The following is a 25,857-nucleotide window of genomic DNA, read 5'->3' as shown; positions in this document are numbered from 1 at the left end:
ATACCTGTAGGGTAAGTGTAAGGGACATGCATAGGTGGAGAGCTAGAAAGCCAGGCCCGGAGAAGGAAGGACCCCCACCCCCCAGGACCTCTCCCGGCCTCATTCCCGCCACCGCCGCCTCTTCCTCACACGTCTGCCTCACCTGCTCTCGCCCACCGTGACTCCCCCTCCTGGGGGGTGGGGGCTTGGCATGCAGTGTGCCGGCCACAGCCCAGGTTGCAGGACCCCCCACCCCGAACCCCCGCCTCACAGGGGCCTGGGTGTCAGCCCGGAACGCGGCGCGGGATGATCTCAGCTGTTCTCTCCGACCGCAGCCACTCAAACACGGGCCCGAAGGTAAAAGAAGGCCCCTCCCGAGGGAATCTTCCTCCTCAGGCTCGCTGGTCTGTGCCCCCTTCCCAGGAGCCTGAGGGTTGTGACCCCGGGGGGCCCTCCAGGGTTCCTGTGCGGGCACAGGTGACACAGCTCCTTGGGTCTGCGGTTTGGGGTGTTACGGGGCCAATGGTACTGACTCCCCCCGCCCCAGGGCTACTCCTGAGCGTGGGACCATAATCTAAGGTCGGGAGAAAGGCAGTGTCAGGTGTCAACATTCCTATGCGTGGTCACAGATGAGGCGCTCCAGGAGTGGGAGAGGGAGAGGCGGAGGGAGCCCAGGAGGACAGGGGGAAACGTCCTTGGGTCCCCCCGGCACCGGCCTGGCCGCCTGCTCTTCCCAGGGGTCCACGCCTCCTGGCTGGTCCGCGGGTTAGTTCTGAGCCGAGAGTGGGCGCACATCATCTCTCTCTTCCGCGCCTCCAATGAGAGATTTTAACTCACGTTGTCAAACGGCCGACCCTGGACTATCCTTCCCTCCCTTCTACTCTGGAGCTGCTGTCCCGAGGCCGCGGGCCAGTCATTTACTTATTGAAGAAGCAGAGACACGCCTTCACCTAAATTCAAGGCTGGGGTAAGAGGTGAATGAACCAAAAGCTTGGATGCGGTACAATTATGCAGAATTTGGAAGAGATGAGATATGGGAAGTAGTAAAACTAAGTATCACAAAGGGGAAAGATGAAAAATAATCAGTCAGAAAAGCTAAAAAGTAATAAAACATTCAGGAACAACTAAACACGTTCATAGACTGAAATGCAAAGTATGACTTTTCTAAGGTTCTCTTCACATAAAGAAGATTCTAAGCATATAAGAATGAGAGCATCCAGTGTCCAATCTGGCGATTTTCATGAAACCACCTTAAAGGCATGGGTTAAACACCGTTCACACATGGACTGCAGGGCCCACGCACTCACGTTGTTCTCACATCCCCACACGTCGGAGTGCCTGGCGTGCAGGTGTGTACCTCCAGGACAACCATACGGCAGGGGACCTCCTCGGAGGCCAGTCCCCGGACCCTGCGGTGTGGGGGGCAGGGGCCGGGGGGCGGGGGGGCACCTTCCGTCACCTCCCTCCAGCGTTCTCCTCTTTGAAACGGGACGATTTTACTTCCTACCATGGACAGCTGTCAGCCCCGCAGGACACGGTCACACAGGACGTGTCTGCGATGGTGCCACAGGCAGGTGGCCTGTGTGAGGAATCTTCCAGAAAACAGACCCACAGCCTGAGGGGCATCGGAGCAGAGGTTCCAGGGTCCTCTGTTGTGCGGTGACGTGCTGACCCCCGTTCCATTTCAGGTCTGTCTTTGCAGCAAATGTACACGTCACAGCCAGTTACCGATAGTTTCAGGCAAGTAACTTTTTTCCTCTCTAACAAAACCTTCGGTCACCTGTATGGAGGCGGGGTGTGGCTTCCCTCATGGTCAAGAGGGGGAACCCTTCAACTAGCCCATGCGTGTGGTCAAGAATTGAGACCAACGTTTACTACTTGATAGAAATTCAGCAGACTTGGTATAGAGACCTTTCAACTTCACCCTGAACAGGGTGAACTGTATATTCAGAAAAATACGGTAACTGTCATCGAATATTTGAAATACTCCCATTTGAAATAGAAATTAGTCCTTGGCAGCCACAACACTTCCTGACCAGAGCAGATTCTTCCGCTACATCCCTTGAATCGGACTGAATTGAACCGACTTATTCTGTATCTCTCCAGAGGCTAAACTTAGGAACAACAGGAACATAAGAGAAAACAGTGATTTCTCATCACGAATATCATGAGTAATAGTCCAACCTCTACAGTCCAACAATGGAAGGGCCACCTTGCTAGGTGGTCGGTTACCTGCCACTGGACACAGTCAAGGAGCCACTGAAACGCTGCTTTGTGGGGCTGGGGGGCAGGGGTGGGGCGTATTCAGGACGCTCTGCTGACGGTGAGAGGAGCAAGGTCCCGTCTTTCTCCAGCGGTTGTGGACCTTGGGATACTCAGGGAGAGACCTTAAGAGTCATCTTGGCCCCTGTCTTGGAGGCTAGTTATGAGATTACACCTTTTAGAGCAAGTTTGCTATCGTTTCTCCATGCTCTGTATCAGCCACTCAGTCTGAGTGTGGATTCTGCTGCTAAAGGGGAGTCATCAGGAGGGCTCTGCCCTGTCCATGTACAAATCAATGGTGACTCCCTATGTCTAACACAAGGTAGGGGCCTCCTGCACCGTCCCTGACACCTTACACACGGCAGGGCCTCCTGCACCGTCCCTGACACCTTACACACGGCAGGGGCCTCCTGCACCGTCCCTGACACCTTACACACGGCAGGGCCTCCTGCACCGTCCCTGACACCTTACACACAGTAGGGGCCTCTGTGCTGAACCAATCAAGGAGCAGGAGAAGAGAGGGTGGCGTCAGGAGCTGAGTTCTTGCGCATTCAGGACACAGACAGACAGAAGACTTTAGCTTTCAGACACCACACTGTGAGATGACTTTGCCTTAAAGTCAAATCTCCACGTTGGCGATGGACCGGCAGACCGGCCAGCACTGATGTCAGCTGTGTGTACAATCAGAGGACATGCAGTCCCCCGGCAAGATGTGGAAAGAAGGGGCATTTTGAGAGCATCTCCTTCTCAGGAGCCTTCAACTATCCTTTGACCCAGCTGCTAGGCTATGAATTTTTTTTTTTTTTTGTCTTTTGTCTTTTGTTGTTGTTGCTATTTCTTGGGCCGCTCCCGCGGCATATGGAGGTTCCCAGGCTAGGGGTCCAATCGGAGCTGTAGCCACCGGCCTACGCCAGAGCCACAGCAACGCGGGATCCGAGCCGCGTCTGCAACCTACACCACAGCTCACGGCAACAAGGCTATGAATTTATGTGAAGGAAATAATTAACAGTGCAAGAGTTTCAGGTAAAGCACTGGCTATGAAGACTTTTTTGTAAAGTGGAATTTTAAAAAGCCAGCTAATAAAAATTACAACAATTAGATATATTTCAGCACAGCTATGAAGTGGAATACTAGTAACCAAGAAAACGGATGTTACCGAAATGTATTTACTGAAAGGGCAAGGCATTCCATACGTCCAGCAAAAACGGGCTAAAGAACAAAATGTATGGTGAGATCCATCTTAAGGTAAAGTCAGTGCAAAGAGAACAATTCCAAAGGCTCCGAACCAAGACACCAATTGCAGTTATCACGGAATTCTGGTGTTTCCAGTGTTTTAACTTTTTATCTACTATATGTGCATTCTAACGTCCTAATTTTTGTGCGGTGAGCGTATGCGAATTGGGTAAAGAAAACTAAAGTGAAAACGTCTCTCTCTGGCAGTTGCATGTGCGTGGGAAGGACAACATTCAGAAAACATGACCCTGATGACTTTGACATGGAAAAGGGAGGGAGACGAAAGAGAGAATGCTTTGGAAAAACGTATAATCCTGAACAATTAAAAATGAGTTGTTTGGGAAATAAACATACGAGTTAGTCTCTCACAGCCCTGACGTTATTTGTAAGAGCAGCGTTTCGCAACCCACCCCGAGGCCCAGAAAGGTCACATGAGTGACTCCAGGTCGCCGGACAGGGCCAAGGTGGCCAACACCCCTTAATGGAATTGAGAATTAATGAAATCATGTCTCAAGACTGATTCCGAGAGGGGTACAAACGGCCTCCTGAGATGTCCCGGCCCGGGACGGGGACTCCGGGTGGACACTCAGGGTGGGTTCAGTGCAATCTGTGTGACGGGGCTGGTTGTCCGCCCCCCGCAGCCCCGGGTCCTCATGGCTATGGGGGGTGGCATTTCTTTTTTAAGGGCACAGCAAGAAGTGAAAAAGATAAGCCGAAAGTGCCCACCATGGCCCAGTCCAACACGGGCGCAACAGCCTGATCAACATTTGCTTCTCCGTGTGCAAATCCACAGTAAAGGGGAATTTCACCAACGAACGACACTTGGAAAAATGTCCCCTTTCCCCCCGACTGTCCGCCCTGCTCCTCTGAAGGAGCGAGAGGTGCTGGGCCACGTGGGTTACAGGCACCGGCTCCTTCAGCGCACCCCGCAGGTTCCTCTGTAGGGTTATGAGGCCCCTTAAGGAGTCTCCGGGGAATCAGTTTGGAATCGACAAGACACCACGGGAAGATGAGGAGCGACAAGTGGAGAGGCTAAAAACACTATTTAGAAACAGAAAGAGGCTTTTCGCTTGATGCCCTTGGCTTGGCTGGGCTTCTGGCTGAAATATCTGGATTGCCTACGAGGCTCTTCTCGGTGCAAAGGGAGCAGAAGAAAGTTGGAGCTGATGTATCATTAACACATGCAGTTACTCAACCAGCCAAAAACAAATAAATAAAAGGAAAACCGAAGCATCTAAATATCAAAACCAACGAGAAACTTTCTCAGCCGGCTACTGTGGCATATCCAGCATCACCGCGGCGTGAGCTCAGGTCATACCCTCTACAGGCCCATCCAAAGCACAGCCCCAGCTGTGTGAACGTACCACACACTGTGAGTCCTCGAGCGTCTGCGTGGATCAGGCGGCGGCTGCGTGCACCTCGGGCCCGGCCTCTGCGTGAGCTTCTCTGCACCTAAGAGAGGACAGAGAGGGGTTAGCGGGCCGGAGGTGATGGCTTCCTGACGTGTAAACTGTTCTCCGGGCAATGCAGGGGGTGCGCAGGTGCATGTGCACGTGGGAGCAGTCCTGGGGCCACACAACCCTACGTACGTCTACAAGAGGTAGCGCTTTGGAAATAGAAGTCTGTTCCTTAGTAAAAATCCAGGAGCAGGGCCAGTGTGTGCACCCTGAGTCAGTCCTCAGGCCGCGGCCTCCCTGCAAAGACCACCCACAGAGGGAGGCCAGTCAGAGATGAACTCAGAGGCCCAGGTCAGTGCCTGCGTGTCAGGGGGGAACCGGCCACCACGAGAAGGTTCTGGGCGGCAGGGTGTGCTCCCAGGCTTCAACACGGCGATGCGTTCTGCGTGAGTGAGGACCTCACAACCGGCTGGGTCACCTAAGGCCCCATCGGGATGAATTCTGCGGGGGAAATAATCTAGATTTTAAAAATAATAAAAGACATAAAGATGGAATGAGGAAGGCAGGAAGTTTCTGGTCTTTCCAATGTTCCAGCTTCCCATGGAAAATGGGGTTTGAAGAAAAGGGAAAGAAGTCCTTTGGAACATTAATTCAGTTTTTCCTAACCACCAACCTTATTCATTCCAATTTTAGCAGTTCTGTGGGAGGAAATATGAAACATGAAATTCTACGCATTCGACTGTGCGTGTATTTTTACCTCTACCTGAAATGCCCTCCCTCTCTGGGTCTTCACAAGCCTGCCCAGGTCACACTCCCTGTTTTGTGTGATGATTGAGAAGAACGAGAATCTTCTTGTTAAGAAGAGCACAGACAGTCGCTCCTACAACAGAATACCCAACTAAGACGCCAGATGCTGAGCCAGCAATCCCACCCCTAAGCATCTCTCTGGAGAAAACTAATTCAAAAAGATACATGCACCCCTATGTTCACAGCAGCACTATTCACAATAGCCAAGACACGGAAGCAACCTAAATGTCCATCGATGGATCAATGGATACACACAATGGATAGATATACACAATGGAATATTACCCAGTCATAAAAAATGAAATAATGCTATTTATAGCAACATGGATGGACCTGGAGATTCTTCTACTAAGTGAAGTAAGCCGGACAGAGAAAGTCAAATATCATATGATATCAATTCTGTGTGGAATCTAAAACATGACACAACTTAATTTATTTAGGGAACAGAAACAGATTCACAGACATAGAGGACAGACTGGTGCTTGCCAAGGAGGAGGGGAAAGGGATGGACTGGGAATTTGGGATGCAAACTATTACACACAGGGCGGATGAACCACAAGGCCCTACTGTGTAGCACCGAGAAGTGTATTCAATGTTCTCTGATGAAGCATAATAAAAAAAATATTTAAAAGAACTTCTATACATACAACCGCGTCACTTCTCTGTACAGCAGAAATTAACACAGCACTGTAAACTGACTACACTTCAATGAAATGAACTAAAACAGAAAAAGAGGCCAGATGCCGTGCGAGATGCTGAGGGCCCACTGCCTCCTCAAAGGGCCCGTTTACTGCACCAAGGTGGGAAATACTGGTATTGGCTCCAGATTTTAAGCTCACCGAGACTCACAGCTGGGACTCAAGACCAGCCCTGATCCTCGACTTCGTTCCACATCTCCAGGCTGCCCTCCAGTTTCTCAGCCCCTCTAATACATCCATCCTGAGTTCTTCATTCTTTGGAAAGAGAACATTTAGCAGCTGTGAACGTGCTCTGGCTCATAGGCAGAAACATTCCCTTTTGCAGCTCGAATAGATGACGCTTCCAAGACACATCATAGTTCTTAAAATGCAGAGACTATTTCAGATCATTCAAAACAGGATGAAATGCATGTCTACTTTTAAAGGAAGTAATGCAGCTATCACGTTTCTGATGACTTCTAATAAGTGGGACAAATAAAACCAAGAACCCATTAGAAGATACTCAGGAGGATTTCAGGCTTTGGGGTCTTACTTTGTAACTGAAAATGCCAGCACATCTCGCTTCTACTTGCGTTAGAGAATGCGTGCCTACTGTGAGTCAGAAGTAAATGCGCTAAGGGTTCTAAGTGGCCCCACATGGTCCCCTGCCCTTGGGCAGAGCAGGGAGGCCGTGGTGGCGAGGGGGACACTGACACAGCAGGTGCAGTGTGCACTTACTGAACCTAAAATTGCCCTCATTTCGATTTGGTTTCGTCAATTCTTTTTCTTTTTCAAAAAAATTCGGTAGGTCTAAAGAAGTTCACATGTTGGGTTTATCGGAACAGAATGTTAGACTTTAAAACGTTGGGGAAATGGGCTAGACTGTATGTTTTTTGGTCCATTTTCTTTTCCAGTCTTTGTTAAACCCCGTAACCAGTATCCTGACTCCAATGCAGAATACACTTGACGGGAGAGTCCTACGGATGCTCAAAACGAAGGCATCATAAACTAGCACGGGCCAGTCCCAATCTTTTTTTTCTTTTTAAAATCTACCTAAAAATACGAATAATCTAATTACTGTGGAAGGAAAAGTGACAGGATTTCAAAAGCACAGGGTGAGTTTGTCACATGAGGATAGTGGGTTTGATCATTTTTAAGATAAGTTCTCACCTCCACAACTAAGCTTTCGTTATCACTAAATTAGGGAACTTAGTCTTTAAATTTATATAAATATTCTAATTGATTAATAATTATTTCACAGTTTTTAGGGCCACAGGCGCAGCACATAGAAGTTGCAGGCTAGGGGTCCAATCGGAGCTACAGCCGCCGGCCTACAACACCACACAGCCACGTGGGATTCGAGCTACATCTGCAACCTACGCCTCAGCTCACGGCAATGCCAGATCCTTAACCCACTGAGCCGGACCAGGGATCGAACCCGCAACCTCATGGATCCTAGTTGGGCTTGTTACTACCGAGCCACTACGGGAACTCCCCATCATCGTCTTTAAACACATAAAATCATCGTTATTTCTGCGCCAATATCACCACTTTTAAATGGAAGAGAGGAGATAAGGTATGTATGGAAATAGTAACAGCAGTGCAACTAAAACCTTGATAAAGAGGCTAGCTCTCCACCTCAACTCGGAGCTTGACATACTGCAGAGTAAACGGATATAATCACGCGAGGCTGGACTTGGAGAACTGACAGAAACTCAGCTCATACCCGACTATGAGCTTGTCCCAAACAGGTATCACTTAAAATGATGTATCAGTAGACACGTCTTTTGTCTCATTTTCTGACGTGCCATCGCTCATTTCTGGAGACAGGGAAGCACATTTATAAGGTCCTAGAAGTAGACTTACTATGTGCTAAGTAATGACCACACACTGCTTCTTTAATCCTCCAAGCCAGGAGGTGCCTCCCGACACAGATTCTGCAGGAGACAGAAACGAGGCGCAGAGATGCTAGACCATTGGCCCGAGAGCCTTTGTTTGTGAATAGCAGACCGGGATTTGAACTCTAGCAACTATGTCCTCAGCACGCGCTCTGAACACCACACTGTCCTCCCTGCAACTGGAGTTCTCTTTTTAAAAATAAAATAGTCACCTGCCTACACGGAGCAAAATCCCGGGGAGAATGGAACAAAGAGTTTCTCGTTATCTGGATCAGGAACAGCCATGCCTTCCACTACGGCGGACACCAGCCAAGGGGGCACAGGAACGCTGCCCCGAGGTCCCCTGAGGGGCAGACGAAGAGTAAATGTGAAACATGCCCCAGACCTCACGACGGTGCGAGAAACAGTAAACCATCTCATTAGTAGGCGTATGGTGAGTACCTAGCGATGGGATATCACAAACTAGATACAGCATTAAAATTAGCTCCATCTCTATTTTTATTCCGCTTAATACTTGCAGGAGAGGGTACTATTGCACACGTAATTTCATGGCTCACACGATGCTCCTATTGGACAGCGCTGAGCGAGCGTCTCACTTACCAGGTTAATGTCACGCTGCCCTTGCCTTCTGGATTTTCATCAGAATAGAGCCAAATATAAACGTTCAGACTGGACACATTCTTGCTCGAGGTCAACCTGGCGCATCCAGGCCAGTCCCAGAAATGTTAGGTTTCTATTCTTCTTAAAATTCATAGCTGTTAACCCAACGTTAGCTGGTCACACAGGGTATTTTCTCTAGGATAAGGACACTCTGAAAAACTTTCTACATTTCGATATCAGCTGCAGGCTCATTCTCTGGCTTTTCTGCAGGCTTCTGTGGCTCTTGATGAGAGAGGCAGGTGGCGAGTCCTTGTCCTCTGAGGGCCCACGGTAGGTGCGTGGAGGGCTGTCTGGGCAGACAGAGTCCTCCCCCGAGAGCGTGGGGCTGCGCGCCATGAAGGGTGACTGCTTGTCCCTAACTCAGAAGAGCCTGACGGTGCCATCACCCGGCTACTGAGGACGTGTTCCACAGCGCACTGCCGGGTAGGCCGGGCACTTCTGCCTAAGGCCTGCTTCTTCCTATCCTTCTGTTTATTTCTTCATGTCATGTTCAGGCTTATAGTATCTGTCCTCACACTTCAAGTAGGGTCGTAGTACCGTGGTTCATACTCTGAATTCTTAAAAATGCACTGTATGCTTCTTATTTTTTCAGGCCAGACTAGTGTCACTTAGTGAGCTAATTTCCACAAATACCTTACAGAAAAGTTGGGCTCCAAGAAGTAAATACAAAACAGCTTCAACAGACAAACATAAAGCACCAATAATCAAAACCCTAATGACCAGCTCACCGCTGTGTCAACTTCGACCGCCGTCTTTTTGCGGCACTGGAATGAGGAATCGTCTTGCGCCAGGCTTGACGCCCTGAGCTGGAAAGTTACCTTGTCGGTGCTGCCAGTGGAGTAAAAGCAAGCTCGATGGGACAGAACTGAAAATCCTCTCTAAACGGGGGGGAGCGCATGACTGGTATTTTAAAGTTTTTCATATCTGAGAAATTATGTGAATTTCATAGTATCATCTGAGGAGATTTAAAAAAAATGAGATTTAGTGTAGATCCAATTAATTGCCTCCAGAGCCACAATCCCCAAACCCCAGGCTCACCTGCGTCACTGCATAAACACAGCCTGGCTGTAACCCCGGCACCATCAGGGTCCCAGGAGGTGGCAGAAGGGAGAAGGCAGAGTGTGCAGAGAAAGGAAACCTGCTCCCTGGGGAGAACCTTCCCGGTCAGGCTCAGGGCCCGGTGGGAGGCAGGGTATTTATGCTCTTATGCTGGCTTGGCAACCCACCGTCACATCACACACAGGTGTCATCATGTCAGCCACACAGTTGCGATTTACAATACACAAAACGAGAGAGCGCGAGCGAGGCAGCAGAGAGAGAGTCCGGGCTTCTAGGCTTCAGTCCTGGCTCCACTGCTCCCTCTGGAATCCCTTTGTTGGACTCATGTCCCTCAGTAGTAAAACAAGAACCAACAACTGTCTCTAAACCTTGCTCTCTGCCTCTGAGCACCCCCAGGCCACATCGGGTCCCCGACTGGGGAGGTCTTCGCCTGTGCCTGAGGCTGACAGGGGCAGAGGTGAGCTCAGGCCTGGAGCCCGGGCTTCCTCTGTGTCGGCTTTTTCCATCCCTTTAAAGTTCTTCATTAATGAGCTTGGAAGCCGCTGGACTAGATGCCATCTACGTCTTTTCCTGCTCAAAGGCAAGAGTGTCACGTGCTTTATCACACCTGAGGTACGGCAAGAATACAACGTATGAATCCAGCCTCTGAGATTCAAGCGCTTACACTTTCAGGAAACACAGCATAGATGTGGCATAAAGATAACAATGAAGAAAGGGAGCCATTCAAGCCTGGTTACTTATGATACGCAGTTGGGAGACGAAGGGACCACGGGCTAACCCGTCAGAAATTCTCAGTTGTCTGTGCGCCCAGGCACACAAAGGACTGGATTTCTCCCAAGCCCGTCCTCTGACACAGAGGCCAGGGAACAGGGCAGTGGTCAGCCCCGCATGCATGCTGGAATCACCTGAGGAGCTCTTCCAACACACGACATCCACCTGCACAGGCCGGGATTTAACTGGTGCGAGGTGAGGCCCCAGGATCCGAATTTTTTAAAAGCTCCCTAGACGAGCCTACTGAGTACCCAGGGCTGAGAACCACTGGCTCAAAGAAAAGGTGTAAAACCGTGGCGCTGAAGCATCTCCAGTTTGGATGAGGCCCTGCCCCTTCCTGGCAGCGTGCACGCCAGGCTCACCTGGCTCCTCTCTCAGGGAAATGAGACAAAGAGAAAATAACAACCCTGCCCCACCTGCCCTATGGGGCTGTTAGAAAATCAGTTTGGAAATCTGAGGAAAGGCCTCGGTAAAAATGCAGTCACGGGGTTTCTAATTTTGCTTAGGGAACACTCAGAGAGGTGAAGCTTGGCACCACGGGCCAGGCACAGAAGCTGCAGGAAGTGAGGACGACCGACGACCCGAATAAAGGGTGGTGTCCTTGGGCTTTGGCGACACAGCTGTGGGATGGCTTGTCTACCTCTGACTATGAGGCCAGTGGTTTGTGAGTTGGGCTTAAATCCCTTGATGACCTAAGACGAGCGTGTCCCGGACTCGGGACGGTGAGGGACAGAAGCCGTGGTTTTACAGGTTGGAGCTGCAGATGGAAGTCATTAGGTTTAATCTAGGACACACGTGCTCCCTGCCAAGAGCTGAAACAGGTGATGCTGGGCCACAGGCGTCTTGGTGCCTCGTCCTGAACAAGCTCACCTTGCAGACCGAGGGTGACAACCTGGGGACAGTCACCCGCAGAGCAGGAACGAACCATCATAACAAGACCCAGGGTCTCTGAGGCTCAGGGACCCGGCCTGAGCACAGTGACCACAGGCCAGGCAGGTGTGGCAGGTGCTCGCCCAGCCCCGCCCTGGGGTCACCCTCGGGCCAGATGACTCTATGTGCCAGGCCTGGGAAGGCCCAGGACATCATTGTCACGTGTATGAACAGTTTCCAGTATCTCTGCGAGTGGTCTTCTAGCTTCTCTGGGGTAGCTCTTGAAATATAAGAAAACCTGATGCTCGGAAAGCCAGAAGAAAGAGCGCACCAGGGTAAACGCAGGGGTGGGTGGGCTCTGCACAGGGCCTGGGTGGACCCTGGACACGGGCGGCTGGACGAGGACACAGCCTCGGTGCCACACGCAGCCCTGTGCTCGAGTTGCAGGAGGAGTGGCGTTTACATCCTTAGTTCAGAAGATCACAAAGTGGTCCTGTATTCCCAGACCCCAGGAACGCTTGTACCAGAGCGGACGCCCTGGTGTTATCAGGACTGAACAATATCTGATAACTGTTCTCCCCACCTGGTTCTTCTTCCTTTAAGTCTGTAAGCAAAGCGATCAAGAGGAAGTTTGGGAGAAGGAGAGCAGATGAGGAACAAAGGTGTGAAAATCAGGGAGGGAAGGAGGACGAGGCACCTCCTTTCCACCGAAACACGCGCTACAAAGGACACGTTCCTCTGTCTTGCGTGCTCCCGTGTCATTTGCAAGTCCTGCTCAGGAGGAATCCTCCACAAGAAGCCAGACAAGGAAGAGGAGGTGATGGTCATGGCTGGGCGTGGTCCCAGAGGCCGTGGGGGCACAGCATCCCGGGGACAGCTGTGACAGCAGCCCTCATCTCAGGAGGTGGGTGCCCAGGGGCTGCGCCTTGTATACCATCCTGACCTGGAGCGGAGTGGGCCAGGGAGCCCAGGGCGGGAGGAAGGTACAGCCAACCCTGGCCTCCCGGCCACCTGCCACGAGCTCTCAGGCACAAAGGAATGTTGGAGACGGCCCACACCAGCGCTGGGGCCTGAGACTCAGAAATGTGATTCCATTCCCCGGGGAGCATCACTCAGTCGGAGCCGCGGGTTCAGAGAGCACGGAGAGTGGGCACGGACCCCACTCGTCCCCAAGGTGCCAGACCTGGACGACGGCACCAAGGTGAGGCTTAGGGGGACGAAGGCTTCTGGGGAGGAGACAGGGCAGCCCGTGAGGAAGTAAGAGAGTGTCCATCAGGAGGGGTGCGGAGGACAGCCTGGGAGGTGGCCAACCACGGGCAGGAGGTAGACAAGCCCTTCTCCAGGCGGACGGAGGAGAAGGCTTCTGGGGAGGAGACAGGGCAGCCCGTGAGGAAGTAAGAGAGTGTCCATCAGGAGGGGTGCGGAGGACAGCCTGGGAGGTGGCCAACCACGGGCAGGAGGTAGACAAGCCCTTCTCCAGGCCCGTTGGGGTTTGGACGGGTTTTCAGCTGCAGGAGCAAAGGGGAGGCTGTGAGGAGACTGTGGAGGAACTCAGGGTTCCTGGGGGGCTACAGAGTGCTCACTCACGGGGGGGGGGGGGGCAGGCACAGGTGGCTCGGGGTCCACCAGGGGGCGTTAGGTGGGCTGAATGGAGAGGCAGGATGTGCGCCAAGAGGGGGGCATGGCCATGTCCTCCTAGCCAGCTCCATTTTTCAGTGTGAAATGTTAAATTAGCAAAAGCCTCGGGTCACAGGTGAGGATGGGACCAGGGCACAAGCATCCTTGGTCTCAGATGATAGTGATGACTGGCTGGCCGTCTTCAGGTCACCTGACGGTGCCGAGAAAGCGATCTGTCCTCAGGGGCTCTGAAGTAACGTGGGGCCCCCGAGATGGTCTCCGGGTGCGGGAAGGCACCAGCAAATAACACCCAGTGGTCCTGCTGCATCCTGGGAACAGTTTCATCTTGGGAAGAATTCGGGAACAGAGCTGGCAAGGACCCAGATGGAGCTAATTTTGCCTTGAGCTCAGCAAACCGTTATCCAAAAGTCAGATCTGTCACCCACGCTGCGTACGGCACAGCCGAGGCCGAGCGCCACGGCAGGGCTTTTCCTGTAAGATGTGAAGGATGACGGGGTGTGCGTTTCCGTCTGAGACGTAAGTGGAGGAACCCCTGCTTCAGCGCGTGAGACCAAAACACGCTTGTTTTTAAAGAGGCTTCCCTCGATATCTTCTCTATCTGTTAGGGCGGGGACAGGATCTAAATCACGTGCACATGTGACTAAACATGGGATCCATTTTTACTGAAGTGGAATCTGATGCTCACTTTACCACTTACTTTACAGAAGAAATCAACTATGAAGTATTGGTTGCAAACAATACTATACACACAACACTCTGCTGGGCATTATGGGATGTGTAACTCTACGTCTTTTTATTTCTTAAAAACTTTGGCCAAGGTGTAAGTTCCCCAGGCCAGGTCAAACCTGCAATGTCACAGTGAAAGCATCAGGTGCTGAACCTGCCGTGCCCTCTGGAAACTCTCTCTATGTCTTCATATTCCAAGCCTTCATGATACCTGCGTTTGTACGCCCACCTCTGTACACAGTGCCGACCTCAAGCAGCGCAGCCCTTAGGCACAGAAGCAACCGCTATCTGTGGACTAGATCACTTACGTGCAGGTATAAAGGACATGCTTCCTCTCTAGGCAGTGATCTCCCCGTGCTGGTGGGTATTCAAGCAGAGTCTGGATCGGCAGATGAGTGCACGACAGGGAGGTCTGAGGGAGAGCCCCTGAGGTAGAGGCCCTCTGGATGCCATGAAATCGGGGTGCCCCTTTCTCTGCCTGAGATGCTATGAACTTAGAAGAGCTGAGGCCTTGGGGGTAGAAAAGTAGGAAACGGGAGGCTGGGCAGGAGTCAGGAGCACCGGTCTGAAGCCTGCGGCTGCTGGGGGGGTGAGAAGGACATTGCAGACAGAGGGGGCTGGAGTCATGCAGCACGGGAGCCACGTGATGGCAACCCCGGAACACAAAGTGTCCTGAAAAGTGTGTCATCGGCTGTGCGTCATCACTCGGCCAACTGGGTGCAGCGACACCACAAGCACAATGGTCTCTTCTGCCATCCAGCCATCGCGAGAGGCTTGCCCAGGGCACCCACGTCCCGCGTTACAAGCAAAGGGGCAGCAACCCAGAGGGAATGTTTCCAGAGACACAGAGAGGGAGAGACACAGTCTCTCCCCACAAAGTCAGCTGAGTTCAAAAGAATGGCAATCCCACACACACGGGCAAGAAATTCCAGAGCAGAGGACAAATACAGAAAATACAGACAATCTCATTCTGTTTTCCCAGGAGGTTCCTACAACCAAGCCGGAATCCGTCAAGAGGAATCTTGAGGGGTCAAGACCTTGAACGTAAAAGTCACCTGAAATGCAGGGAGAGGCATTGACCTGAAATGCGCTGATTAAGAGGCAAGAAGACAGCGCCTGTAAAACCAGTGGAAACCAGCTCTTGGAGCGGACGGCAGTGAGGTCCTGCTGCAGCATCGGGGAATACACACCTGATCCCTTGTGACGGAACAGACGGAGGATAATGTGAGAAAAAGAGCACAGATATACATGCAGGACTGGGTCACTTTGCTGCACAGCAGAGAGTGACAGAACATCGAAAATCAATCATAATAAAAATTCAAGAAAATAAAACAAGCAGAAGTAAAAGATCTATTCAGGAGCAGAAGCCAGTGCTCGGTAAAGACTGCTTGTCCTGTCCAGCAAGCTACTATTATTCCCACTTAGATGATTATTTTTAATGTTAAGAGATTAAATTTATGTGATTCATGACAAATATATCCGCTTTGAAGGTTTTACTCTGTGTTTCAGAAACTAAAAAAATGTAAAGCTTTGTGATTAATATTGAGATGCTCTTTTGATGGTACATGATTTTCTTGTTCATGTTGCTGTTTTGGCCAGCTTACAGCTTCTTTGGAATTGCCGTCTCACTCGTGTCATTCGCTCCAGGAGAAAAGGAAGGGAAAGTGGGAGTGAGGAAGGCTGGTGGCCCGACAGTGTTACCGCAAGGAGGTCGGGACACCGTGCAAAGCCAGACACCCCAGGCTGCCTCCCTGAGCCTGGGCGCAGCTCCGTGTTCCTCTGCGATGCAAGGAAGCCCACGCCTGCCTCCGTCCGAAGAAACCCACGATTCAGGGGCCCCAGGAATGAACAAGCTCTGCATGAACAAGCAGAGGTTGGGAAAGTCTAGAGCGCTGGCAGCCTCACCCAAGCCTCTCCAGGTACCTCCAGCGGCCCTGAGTCAAAGGCAAACAGCCTCCTTGCCTGGTGGCCCTTCCTAGCGCTGCTCCCACCCCCCGGAGGACGGTCTAGAGATGTGTGGCATCACCGGCAGCACGGTTGCTGGCAGGGGGCAGTGACAGTGCCTAGGTCAGGTCGCACTTCGAGGCGCTCCAAGGACAGAATGCACCACCGGAGTCAAGGCACATTAGTTCTGTGGGTTCTTCACTGCATCTCTGCTTCCCACTGGCATCTCAGCCAAGCGGCAAAAGCCCCAGTGTCCTACAAATGCCTTCTGAGTCATTTTCCCACAAGGCTCAAGTCAGAGGCATCTTGAAATTTTTATTCCATTGGCCTTAACGATAGGGTAACATAACTGGGGCATCGTGTTTGGGACAAACGTTGACGGGGATGGGGCACCAAGACAACAGGTGTAAACCAGTACAGTCCTCATTTGGCTCCAGCCTAAATCCTGGCACAGGGCAACCCCCCTCCACCTGCCATTATCAACAAACGAGGCTTCTCTGCATGTGGGTCTTGACATTCCTATTCATCTCCCCCCAGAGACATGGTTTAAAATTCGTAACACTCCTAGGCCCTCCACTCCCTCCCCACCCCCAGCCGCCGCCCCCCAGCCACCACGGGCGCAGCTCTGTATGCCAAAGGCGTTCACCAGGGAGGGTTCAGGGATTGCGCAAAGAAGAGCAACTGTGTCCTTTTACACAGAGCGAAACCCTGCTGTCCTCCTCCTCCCATGCTTTTCGTGAGGGAGGAAGGGCAGGTGAGCCAAGGAATGCCGTTGCGGGCCATCTAAGGTGAGACGTGGGCCCTGAATTCCAGCAAAGCCAAGCCAAGGCCAAGGCCACGAACCACTTCCCCTCCTTTCCTTCTGGGTACTTTACAATTTCAGGTCTTACACTGAAGTCTTGACACCATTTTGACCTGATTTTGTGCGCGGTTTAAGACACGGGCTCAGTCTTATTCCTTGGCGTAGAGATGTCCGGTTTCCCCCACACCGTCCACTGAAGGGACTGTCATTTCCTCCTGCATTTTCTTGTTGCCCTTGTTGAAAATCAGTTGGCAGGATATCTGTGGGAGGGTTTTCCTGGGCTTTTATTCTGTGCCCCTGGCTGGGTAGATGACTGCAGCTTTGCAGTATCGCTTTGCATCAGGAAGGGTGGTGGTCTTTCTCAAGACTGTTTTGGCCATCTTGGGTGTTTTTTGGCACCATATGAATTTTAGGGTTGTTTTTCTGTTTCTGTAAAAACCACCATTGGAATTTAAAAGTGATGGCATTGAATCTTCAGACGGCTTTGCGTGGGGTGGCCATTTTAACAACACCAAGCATCAAAAGCAGAAAGAGACCAATGGGGCTGCATCCAAGCAGCGTGTGTGCCCAGCAAGGAGGTCGGCAGAGAGAAAGGGCTGCCTGCTGAGCAGAGAAAGTGCTTGCAAACCATCATGGGAGAAAGGATCAGTACCCAAAATACATAAGGAACTCCTATAACTCAAGAGCAAAAAAACCCCAAAGAACTCCATTTGAAAACGGGCAGATGCACAGACATTCCTCCAAAGAAGACCTGCAGGTACAGGAACAGGGCTCAGCATCACACATCAACAGAGAAATGCCAACCAAACCCGCAACGAGCTCCCCTCCCATCTGTAAGGACGGCTGTCATCGAAAAGACAAGGAAGGACAAGTCTCGGTGATGACATGCAGAAAAGGGAGCCCTTCCGCATGCTGGCGGGGACATCCATGGCGCAGCCTCTGTGGGAAACAGTGCGGAGGGGCCTTAAAACAGCTACGACGAGGACCGCCACACAGTCCAGGGACTCCATCTCTGAATATTGATCCAAAGGAACTACCATCACAGTCTCAACGAGGTACGTACACGCCTGTGTTCACTGCAGCTCTATCGCCAGAGCCACGGTAAGGAGACAGTCAAAATGTCCACAAGCAGATGGACAAATAAAGACAGTATGCCATGTACACACAAGGACCTCTCAGTGACAGCCTGAGAATCTGGAGCACATTATGCCAAGAGAAATACGCCAGACCCGGGAAAACATACACCACACGATTCTGTTTCCGGGAAATATCCGCAAGAGTCAAAATGGGGAACAGCGAGTGGAACGCGGGCTGCTGTTCCTGAGCCTCACTGGCGCAGGACGGGCGCATCCTGGGACCCGCGGGACAGCGCTCGTCCCGCAGTCCCGCAGCCCTGTGACCGCCTTATGTGAAGTGTTTCACCCCAGTTAAAAGCCCTGGAAAGCCCGCCTTATCCCTCTCCCCGAAAAAAGACATCAAACATTTGCCACCCTTCAGTCTTCCTCCCATTCGCTTCAGTTTCAGTGTTCACACAACCTGCGGGTTCCGCGGGGGAGGGTCTGGGAAGCAGGTGGGGAAGTCTGGACTAACTCCAGAAGGAAACTAAGCCAGGCAAATACCCGTGAAGTATTTTTAATGTGCTTAGGCCCCCAAGCATCCTAGAAATCAGTGATTATGGCCTCTGAGGACACGACTGGTCTTTGATTAAGCTCAGGTTTCAATTCTGGCCTGCAAAAAAAAGGGACAGACTCAACTCCAAACCAATCAGCGTACACACGTTTTTGGATAACTATACTATGTACCTCCTGACGGCCAAGTTCACTGGGAGATGCTGGGAAAATTTAGATCTTTTTCTCAAAGAGTGGATCTCTTTTTCAGGAGAGAGGATGGGATTATATTTAAAAAACAAACAAACAAACAAACAAACAGTGAAATCTTATGCATTGAACACTTAGACATGAAATCATTCAATGCAGCTAAAGGATAAGCATTCCTTCTGGGATGGAATTCGCCAGGGAAACCTTCATGGAGGAGACGTGTTTTAATTTCAAGAATGTGCTTTTGCAGCAATAATTTTCTAGTTGCCCTTGAGAAACAGACCTGGATAGCACACAGTGTGGGGACTTTCCTTCCATTTAAAGACTTTTCTTAAAAGGGGGGCAGCGCAGTTCTTAAGGTAATAAATGCTCCTCTGTGCTTTGAAAACACATGCCTCAGATGCTGTTACCGATACTGAAGAGCCTCATCCTGGAAGAGGCGAAACGGGGCAATTCATAGTCAGGGGCAAGGGCGCTTTCACGAGTTCTGGAACCTTGGCTCTGAGGTCCGCGGGTGTGGCTGCCCCTCCCTCTGCAGTTCACTGGCTCTGCCGCTAGCAGGACAGAGCTGGACAGGGTCTCCACCTGACCATGGGAACTCTGTTGTTTATTAAAAGGAGCAGGATTTGTGCCAGAAACCAAAACACCGTGGTCGTCTCCAAGGATGCCCAGAACAGAGCAGAGCCGACTCGTGGACACGGTGGCTCACCAGCCAGGCCACAGATGCAGCCAGAACCTCGTGGAGATGGAAGTGCATCCCTGCTGGCCTGTCACCTTGTGGGGGAAGAGGAGACCCCAGTCCCTCCTTTGGGCTCACGGGCGAGGGCATGCCTGTGATGGGGAGCTCGGTGTCCACCGAGGGGCTCAAGTGTCTCCGTGCCAGGGCCTCAGGGAGGGAGGGGGCAGCACTGCACCCCCACAGAAGGAAGGTTTGCTTTCCATTCAAGACTCGGCTCCAGGGAAACCGCTGGGCTGCAGCACTTGTTAAGTAAACAACGCACCACTGGATTTCTTTCTTTCAAATGAAAGCATAATTATCAATGAAATTGGAAACTTCCAACATCTGAACAGTTAAGCACCTGCTTCCCCACAGCCCTCTTGATGCTGACTCACCCCTTTAAACACAGGGACCAGAGGACAGATTCATTCAAAAAGCTTTTCTCCAATCTCATCACAACCAAACCCACAGCATCACCGTCAGATTTCTAAACCCATCCTGGCTCCAACGATTTCCCACCAGCTTGCCGATGGACTGCGTCCTTTAATTAAGTTTAAAGAGAAGGGGAGACCAGTCAACATTGTGTGGTACGTCAATGACTTTGGAGGGATTCCCAAACCGTTTATCCTGTTCCGGAGTCAGTTTATTGCTATAAAACACTGGAATGGTCACTATGGTTTTATATCAAGAAGCAATATAAAAGGGGATTAAATTCACTTAGAAATTAAATTCTTTTGTGGAAATGTTTCTTCCTTGTATATAATAATTGTTTACAAGTTATGGGGAGTAAAATTGATACGGTATGTTTCCAGTATTCAAAATACATAAAATAGAGCTAGACATTTATGTATGAGTAGACATTTAACTTTTTTTTTTTTTTTTTTTATCTTTTTAGGGCTGCACCTGCGGCATATGGAGGTTCCCAGGCTAAGGTCAAGTTGGAGCTGTCGCTGCCGCTGGCCTACACCACAGCCACAGCAATGCAGGATCCTTAGCCCATTGAGTGAGGCCAGGGATTGAACCTGCATCCTCACAGATGCTAGTCAGATTCATTAACTGCTGAGCCATGACGGGAACTCCCTAGACATTCCACTTCCGATGGCCTCCAGACTTCCTATTTTTTTTATTACAGAACATGTGACATGACCACGTCATCTGAATATCCCTAAGTCTGGGTTACCTGAGGACACACTGATGCAGAGCAGCAGATGACAGAGAGTCTTCAACTCTCGGGCTTGTGTAGCCCGAGCTGGGAAACACGGGGCTCTGTACGAATCAGCCGAGCCGGAGTCTAGGGTCACCCGGCATCTGTGTGGGGTCAGTGCCCCCCCCATTATCTACATCACGGCATCTCCCCATGCCAACAAGATACCATCAGTGAAGCACATCTCCAAGGAACGGGGAAGTATTCTGTTCTCAGGAAGGCAGAGAGTTAGCATCTTGTGGTGATGCCTTCTGGTTGGAAGCGCTGGTGGTGTGGGGGCGGGGGGTGGGTGGGTGGACTGTCTCAAACATGGGCCATTTTCCTTAGGAAACTCAGAGCCGATGTGCTACAGGCTGCTTTTACTCCCAAGGAGCCTGGCCCTCGTACAGGTCTCTGCAGTGTTAGTGCAAACTGGACCGAGGACCAGCAGACCCACGTCAGGCCTTCGGCTCCAGGACTGATGGCCAAGCCAACTTCTGACGCCCCAGGACGCCTCCCCCTCCTCCTTCAGTCTCCCCGTCGGGCCTCTTCCACTGCCGGTGCCTCACGTCTCTGCCGCCCCCCGTGCAGCTCTGTGTTTCATCTCACTCGACTCCCCTTTTCTCTCCATTTCCGAGTCTCTGCCCGCCCATGTCTCTGCCTTTTTTCTTTCCTCTTTGTCTCGTTTTCTCTCTATAGAAGGAAACTTTATTTGACACAGACATATTGAAGGTTCTTTTTGAACTCCAACAAGCCCCATCTCACACGTGTGAGTTCACACGTTTATTTTCTCATCACTGAACTCACCCTTTGGAGCCCTGTCTGTGCCAGGCTCTGCTCCCAAAACTCAGGTCCAGCAGAGATTAAAACAAGAATGGAAGGACTGGTGAATGTAGGTAGCCATTGTAAATGTTCTTTTTTAATTAAAAAGTTAAAAAAGGAATATCATGTAGACGCCCCTTCCACAGTGTCCAAATTTTCAGCTCATGTGACCAAGATCAAAAAAAAAAAAATTAAATATGTATTATGTGTCAGGCACTGAGCTAGATGCTTTTGACACAGGAAAAAAGAAAAATGGTTTGCATGTTATCAAATTCAGGCTCACAAATGCCCCTCTGTCTGCTCCAAAACTTACATTCTGAACAGGTTAATTCTCCTTCCCTCAATTACCTTTAAAGACGTTGACATAAGCGCATTTCACTATTGCAGAAAATGCACATACAGATGTAGCAAAAGTAAACTGATGTGTCAATATTTTCACAAATAGAAAACATTGAAACAGAAACTAATTCTGCAAACAGGTACTCAGCCAGACCTGAGGTTGAGATTGTAGCAGACTGAATAAATGAGTGAATAATGAACTGATTAGTCAGTAAATGTTGTCTAAATATTCCGAATGTTTTGCACAAATTGGTAAAACAAATGCACAGAAACAGTCTCAGTTTGTTCCTTCAGGCGAGTCTGCTCATCTCTCTAAGGTGAGATCTGGAAACGTGGGACCACTTTTCCTTTGAGACGGTGAGAAGGTGGGGTTGCTGTACTTCTATTTTTGCCAGACTTCAAAGTCGACTGAGATGTCAACGAGCAGTCACCGTGCCTGCCACTAAGTATATGCTGATATGTGCACAGGCGCAGGGCTGCTGTCTGCTTACAATGAGCAGTGAGTTCTTTCCATCTCTGGAAAGACAGACAGCTTCGTGTGCGCTAACGGCTGGGACTGAACAAAGAGTAGAAACCTGATCAAATTCTTGTAACTCCTAAAGAATTTAAATGGGCTCCTTTGTCTCATCGAAATCTTTGTGAACACCAAAATCACTCATTAGATGATAGACCCAGTAAGAAGCCATCATTAGTTGACATGTGAACAAGGTCCCGAAGAGAAGGGCCAGTGACTGCTTTAAAGAACAGGACTTTGGTGCAAAAGCCCTGACTTTGAGGCTATTGATGAATGTCCCCCAGTCAGAACCAGCATTGTGGCACTTTTGTGAAAGTGAGTATCTCTGTTTTCATTCAATAAATGACTCTACTTACATTTACTTAGAATCTACTATGTGCCAGAGAGTAAGCATTCAGGCTCTATCCCCAATTCTAGGTGAAAAAATGATGTTTAAGAAAGAAGAAGAAAGAACAGTCATCGCTGTGGTAACAGAGTTTGTGAAAACTCTTGCGCATTTCGCAAACATGATCTTATTCTCCTGGTAACCTTGACGGACGTGATATCCGTATGGCATGCTCCATTTTATAGGTGGAAGTAGAAAGTGTTTGGTCAGAAAAATGGACAAGCTGAAGCGGAACGGCTGTGGTCTGATTGCTGGGCTCGAACTTGGGGTAAAGGCTGTCATTCTGTGTTCTTCCGCTGGGGCACCCTCTCCTCAAACCCACGCCTGTCCTGACCCGTTCTTCTTCTGCGTCCTCAAAGCGTCTGGCACCGTCTTCAGTACAGACTCGGGCCCCAGTAAACACCTATCAACTGACTTTGGTTTTACCAGAAGGTCTCAAACAGCAGCGTAGTCAGGACTGGAAAGTCGAATTCCTAGTTCTGAAGGAAGAGTCCCACCCTCTGGGGAGGCTTGGGCTGGGAGGCAGCTCACCCCTGCTAAGTGCAGGTCACGAGGCTCAAGGATTTATTTCGGCTGAAGGAACATCTGGGTGGTAGGTGCACCCCGTTAAGCAGTTCTCAACAGTTTACACTGGACAAGCATGTGCATCCCGAGAAGATTCCACCTTGAGAGCAATTTATTTAGCCTGGAAGCCAGGAGGAGACTTTCAAAATCAAACCGAACCAAACCAAAGTGAAGCCAGCTTCTCAGAAAATGGCCACAGTTCATGGCTATGTGAACAATAAATGCCACTGTCAATGAAGGTGACATCTGCCACCTTCCTTCCCAGGAGATAAGATGGCTCCTCAAGCACCGCCCGCAGGGGAAACACGGCACAAGCCAGAGCACCAGGATCCCAACTCACACACTTGCTACAGGCCGTTATCAAGAGCCAGGCTAGCTTGTGTTATCTTTCTGATCTGCAGTGTCTCTTGAAGACTCTTTGCCCAGGAACGGAAATTTGAATTGGGATTATGCGGCAGCAGAAAGCAAAAGGACACCAGAAGGTAAACGAAGGGTAAACCAAGACATTGTAGCCATCCTGGATTTAACAAAATGCAAACAAAGTTATGCCTACCCCCAGTCAGCCTCCTAACCAAGCTGGGATCTACAGAGCACGTTTCACATTTGGGAGGCCCCAGGAAATCTGCAAGGCAGAAATGGATACCCTTAAGGCCTGATGCACATCCTCAAGGAGACACTATGTAGCACCGGGTAGGAAATGATACATGTGTTAATAAGTAGCCTGAGAAGTTAGGCCACCAGAAAGCTGTCAGGTGAGCAGTAGCGAGTGCTAGAAAAGGGGAGGGACAGGTCCTAAGGGAGGTGCAGGTCAGCACAGGAAGGCCATCCCCCGGCCTTGACCCTCACGCACCTGCACTCCACCCCAGCACCTGTCTGTGCCTCTGTACTAATGACCTTCCCGCGCTGCTCACTGACTTACTAAGCAGTGCTACCTCACTGGTTTTCCTATTTCTTCCTTAATCTTTTAATCCTTCCATCTCCCTTCTGTTGAAGAAGTTTCACAGAGCCAATTAATGTACCTGTGTCACTGGTTGTCTACGAGGCTTGACAGAGTTTGTTCTGTGACATCTGGAATCTAGGCTTGCTTTGGCGGGGAGGTAAGCTTGATTATGAAGACTGCATGTCGACATCACAAGACCCTGCACAAGCCAGAAAACCATCACCTTTTATGTAGAGCCCAGCAGCAAATAGAAAGGGTACTGCAAATTCCAGTTAAATGTTGCAGGCAGAGGATGCAAACTACATGTCATCGTGCTCACTTCATGTAAACTGGACACACTAATTCCACCCATCCCTCATTATGTGGCTTAAACCCCAAAGAAATGAATTCAATATCTAAATATCCATTTTCCCTGAGTAAGTTTAATTCCGCATAGCCATACTATTGAAATTGACTAAATAAGTTCAGGTTTTGAAATTACCATGAAGCACAGAGGATTCTTCACTGCCTTTGGAGCTGACCCTCCACCGAGACCACTGCAGCGAAGGTCCCTACTGCAGACAGAACTGGCCAAGGCGTCCAGTGGCTGCCTATTTCTCCACCGTGAATTCCTTGGGCCCAGCACTGGTCTGTGCCGTTTAACCCCAATGCCCCCTCCTTCTCTAGGCTCAGAATGGGGATGCTTCTGAGCCTAGACAAGGATTCTTGCCTTGTAATGTCAAAGGCTTCTCTGCCTCGTGACGCTCTCTCTGGGGGGCTGTGCCTCCTGAAATTCTGTGCCCCAAACTCCTCCTCGCTGCATCCTAGTTCCTGCACTGGTGGAAAGAAAAAATGAGGAAAAGGGAGAACTTTTCCTTGCAGGAGTTCAATTCAACTTCCCTCTCAGCACCCACATCGATTGCTGCAAACAAGTGTTAGGAGTTGGGGCTCGTCGAGGGCCCTTCTCCTCCGCTTGAACTCAAGTGGCAGATATACGACTGTTTATTTTTTAAGTGGCATCGAAGGGTCCGCATGAGATAGACCCATGTGCTTATTGAACAGGTAGATGAAGGGAAATAAAGTGTGTAGAAGGCGAAGGTTTTCAAAGAGGAATCTGGCCACCTGGCTTATGAAATTTGTATTCTGGGAGTCTAGAGGCAACATCACTTTCCTAGGAAGTCTCACGGTGATTCAGGGGAAAGTTGGGGTGCCTCCACTTTTCCAACTGTCCGTCCTGAGCACCCCGTGAACTGCCTCCCTGCAATGATGGCACGCGTGTCTCCAAAGGTCAAGGGACATAGCGCAGTAACAGAGACCCATGAGGGATCTGCACTCCTGGGATAGGTAAGTCCACACTGAACCAGGATGGAAAACCCGGGACTTGCAAGGTCCCCACAAAAGGTGGTGTATGGGTCACTCCAACAGCCACAAAGAGGGTGCCCTGGTCTGTCTCCCCTCCCCCACCGCCTCTCTTCAATCAGCAGAGTTACTGAACACCAACCACGTCCAGTGTTTGGGTGGGAACAGACAGACAGACAGACACACACACACACACACACACACACACACAGAGAGCAGCATTTCACAGCCCCATAGGGGAGGCTCTATGGTGACAAAAACAACTATAAAGGCAGGGAAGGTGACAGGACCACACAGACAAGTGCTGGGAAGGTTCGGGGCAGAGGCTGGATTTTTCCTCTGGGAGGGACCAGAGGAACTCTGGGAAAGTGGCATGCAGACCAGCCTTAGAAGGGGGGACAGGCCGCGTCTGCATGGACGCCAGGGTGGGTGTGTGAACAGGGAGCGCCGTGTCCCGCACTGGCCCGAGGACTGGAAACTGAGTGGGAGGCTGCGTGGTGGGAGGCAGACTTGA

The 25,857-nt window shown here is 50.5% G+C and overlaps 1 protein-coding gene across 41 annotated transcripts in view; it reads right to left on the bottom strand.

Annotated features, from left to right (window-relative positions):
- Nucleotides 1–25,857, bottom strand: part of MYT1L (myelin transcription factor 1 like) — a 365,957-nt gene that overhangs the window by 319,857 nt on the left and 20,243 nt on the right. For 37 of the 41 annotated variants that reach the window (XM_021087914.1, XM_021087910.1, XM_021087926.1 and 34 more), the window contains exon 2: nucleotides 4,839–4,926. The gene's annotated coding sequence lies outside the window, so the exon portion shown is untranslated. Of the gene's footprint in view, nucleotides 1–4,838; nucleotides 4,927–5,628; nucleotides 5,752–6,517; nucleotides 6,632–25,857 lie in introns of all 41 variants that reach the window. The other 4 variants (XM_021087915.1, XM_021087912.1, XM_021087911.1 and 1 more) reach the window with 3 other exon arrangements.

Source organism: Sus scrofa, chromosome 3 (assembly GCF_000003025.6).
Source record: "Sus scrofa isolate TJ Tabasco breed Duroc chromosome 3, Sscrofa11.1, whole genome shotgun sequence".
Lineage (NCBI taxonomy): Eukaryota > Metazoa > Chordata > Mammalia > Artiodactyla > Suidae > Sus > Sus scrofa.
Note: the sequence above shows the minus strand (reverse complement) of the source record. Positions and strands in the feature narration are given on the sequence as shown.